Below are 3,979 nucleotides of genomic sequence, written 5' to 3' on the forward strand. Positions count from 1 at the left end.
GCTCTGACCCCGACACACTCCCCAGAGTCGGACAGACTCGGACCTCTGGCTGAAATGGCACTGAATCAGGGTACGCTGGATCAGAAATGGAAGGGTTCTTTCCCCAGGCTGAGGCAATGAGGCATGGAAGCTGAATAGATGGCCTGCCATTCCAGCCATGAGAGAGAAGCACTTCCACATTCCAGCTGTAAGCTCCCTTGAATCAGTGGCACTCCCTGTCAGTGGCCTCCTGAGCTCCGGCAGACATTGCAATGTACAGTACACAACATATTTCGTTGTTGTCGGGTGGAAACCTTTTATGTCCAAAACCGTTTGTTTTGCATTATCATTTTAAAAATGATTTAAAATGGTGAAAATAGCCGATCTACAAGCACACAGCACCCGTTGTGCTTGTAGATCAGCTATTTTCACTAGTTTTGTGCGATAGTTTTGTATGATGAAGCAGGGCTTTACTTTACGAAAAGAACGTTCAAATTTTGAACTTGGACATACATGGTTTCCACCTGACAATGACGATTTGCTGTGCACAATTCATGTAGAGAATAAAACAATTATCATGTGATTATCTATGCTTTCAACGCTTTCAATACAACGAATCCAAACCAATTGTCTTCCTCAGATATTCTCTTTCGACACAGCTCTATAAGAATGTAATGAGTAGATTGAAAAACAACAAACTAACACGACAATAGAGCAATGTTAACCATTGTTCCTCCTTCAGTATGGTATAGTTACAGCCCACGCAGCAGCTGGGGGCACATGTTGCAATGCATGAACCAATTAACTGTCACTTCTTCCCATGGAAGTTCTTTTGCAACTCCAGATATAAACAAACAAAATGCACAAACCTCCAATTATAGTAGTGTATGCCCTAATGCTGCAATTCCGTTGCAATCATATGCTTTCGACTTTCTAGGAAAACTGATCAAGCACAAGCACATGTGCAGGCATGTGTGCGCAAGTGTGCATAGGAAATGTAGAAATGTAGGAACTGCCTTTCAGTACATCATTTTTATGAAAATAACTATAAATATTAAAGCATGTTGATTGTTGTGTTTTACTCCAAGCAATATGGGTGTCGCATTGGATTGACTAATACAATAGTGTATTACTAGTAAGACGCATCAGGGCGACGAGGTCGCGCCACAGTGATGTGGACATGTGAGATGTGGACATCAGGGATCTCCATACATAGACATAAAAGGGATTTGTTCCCTGGCATCATAGGGATCTCTCTAACAGGCATTATTAATATTGATGACATCAGGGAACTCCATATATGGGCGTAAAACGGATTCTGTTAGTGTGACATCACAGTGAATCCAGAGCGTGATGACATCATGATGACAATTTTTTACGGTCTATGGGTTTGCCCATAGAAAAAATGTGTACACGGACACGGACAAGCTGTGACATTTCTCATGGTAAACTGCGACCTTTGGTCACAATAACTTTGAAATGGACAAATGGACCAATGTGGAGAATACAGTAAAACGAGTCCTTACGCCTGGGGCACAGTATATGAGGGATTACAGTTTACAGTTTAGCCATTTAGCAGACGCTTTTAATCCAAAGCGATTTACAATAAGCAGGTAATTAATACATCAATATAATAAGCAAGATAATATGTCAGTACATCAACAACAATACAACAAATGCATAGGAATATGAATCTAGAAAATCTGTCTTTAAATTCTGAAGAAATCTGAGATATAAAAGAGGTATACCAGCACAGTAGATTGATTTATTATCAAATGAGATTTTTTATTGCCAAACAAATAATATAACGGTAAACTATTGCTGCTATATTACTAACATTTTTTTTTGCATTAGCTGAACCAAGCAGGCCGTTTCCTGGTCAGCTCCACGATCCTCTTGCCTTTGTCCTGCTCCTGTGGCACCTCGCCCTCAAATAAGACCACAGTGTCGGTGGCGGGGCCCTCTGTGGACCATCTTCCATGGCGTTGATCTGTTGCAGAATCGTTCCCGTCTCTTTACGCACCTTCTCATAGCAGAACATGCACAAGGTATGCTTCTGCTTCAGGTTGACACATTCTGGACAAGGTTCTACATTGTTCTTGACTTTTAGGAGTTTGCTGTCTGACCTCAATGGTGCGTCTCTTCTTGGGTGCTGTCCAGCAGGTCAGGGGGCTGATCTGCTGCATGTGCTGCTGGTCCCCCTCCTCAAGGGTCTCCTCTTCATGCTGTGGCAACAGCTGAGGAGGCAGCACATGGGCTCCATTCACTACCAGCGCTGGAGCCAAATGTCTGTCAAGCCCTGCTGCTTGTAGAAGTCTGCTTTCTATCGGTAACAATGACCGCTTGGGGTTCACGATGTAATAACCTGCCAAAGTCATTATAGTGCGCCAAAGTCATTATAGTGCTTGATCGCTGCATGTTTTGTTTCCCTTCTGTCATGTAAATCAAGACAACAGACTGCCACGGTCAATGACGTTGGATTAAATTTCTCAGAAGTAATGTTGGAGTGCCCGTTGGGCAAATATTTATGCCCATATATGGTGTTCCATGTTGGGCAGATCTTTATGCCCATATATGGTGTTCAATGTTGGAGCGGCCGTTGGGAAGATCTTTATGCCCATATACTGTACGTGTTCCATGTTGGAGTGCCCGTTGAGCAGATCTGTATGCACATATGGTGTTCAGTGTCCACTCTCCAGGCCAGTCTGTGATGTCAGTACTATGACGTCAGAGTATCTCCAAATTTGGGCACTGTTTAGTATCAGTGATGTCAGCATGCGGCTGTTACCATGGTGGCGACACTGTTTAGTATCAGTGATGTCAGCATGCGGACAGACGGCGGACAGGTGGTGGACAGACATTCGCTAAATGAATAGTTAGATGACCAATGTACTGTGCTATTCCCTCTCTTACTGCTACCATTTTCATTTTTCTTTGTTATTGTTTATTAGTGTGGTTATTTATATTTGATTTGTTACTGTTTATTATTGCTGCTATTCTTATCAAATGTTACTCTTATGTAAGATGTAACAATCAAAAGAATCTTGAATCTTATCACCACTCTGAGCAATGCTTATTCTTCCGTAATTATTTCTATCTGACCTAATGGTTGCTGTTGGTAGCATTTCTAGATGATACTCAGATTCACACCCCACCTTTACTATAACCACAGTCCTGTGAAATAAAACATAATTGCATTGATGACATAAATCATTGTATTTCCCCTAAAGCAAATACAACCTTTTGCATACTGGCAGACTTACAGCAAGCATCAATGAACTGAATACATTCATTTTTTTCTCTGCCGCAACCCCCTGGTCAAAACTACTTCCTTAGCACGATTAACAAACAGATTTTTCATCCAACATCACTCTTGAAAATACAAACAAATACAACTCTGAGGTGACTGACAATGTAGTTTATGCTAAGAGACAGGGGCTGGAAATACATTGTTATTGTCTCTACGTGTTACAGTCTCTCTCTCTGTCAGTTTCCTTGTGTTTGTCTTTATGTCTGTTGTCTTTGTGTCTGTGTTGTGTGTGTGGGCATAGGCATGGCTCCAGCTTCCTGCTTGCCACCATGATGTATGGAAGGAAGGGATATCACGTGACAATGGGGGATGCACCATGTCCGGCCATGATGCTCGCCATGGGTGCCAGAACTCGCACCGGAAGTGCGATGAAATACGTGACAGTGAATAGAGCCGCCTAGATCAGCTCATGAACAAACCTGGAAGAAACACTATTTCTGAACGACTGAGACCTTTGTCATATAATCTGTTCAGGAATATAAAAGAAAACATATCAAAGGTATTTTTACAATCACTTGCTTTTCAATGTGCACAGTACATAATTAAATAATAATAATAACAGTAAAAATAATATTCATTTCTGTCTCCGAATATTGCGAGATTTGGTTCCCAGACAGGAAACGGTGGATAGTCTCGCGATACTTGGCACGTTTAGAAACATACTTTTTGCTCTGTAGATACTGCTATAAA

General features: G+C 41.6%; 1 pseudogene across 1 annotated transcript; it reads right to left on the reverse strand.

Moving 5' to 3' along the window:
* Positions 1 to 1,829: 1,829 nt before the first annotated feature.
* On the reverse strand, positions 1,830 to 2,357 carry LOC308284997 (large ribosomal subunit protein bL32m-like; annotated as a pseudogene). The gene has a single exon. The product of its transcript is annotated as a large ribosomal subunit protein bL32m-like (transcript).
* Between the last annotated feature and the right edge of the window lie 1,622 nt (positions 2,358 to 3,979).

Source organism: Nannobrachium achirus (assembly GCF_963921795.1).
Source record: "Nannobrachium achirus genome assembly, chromosome: 5".
Taxonomy (NCBI): domain Eukaryota; kingdom Metazoa; phylum Chordata; class Actinopteri; order Myctophiformes; family Myctophidae; genus Nannobrachium; species Nannobrachium achirus.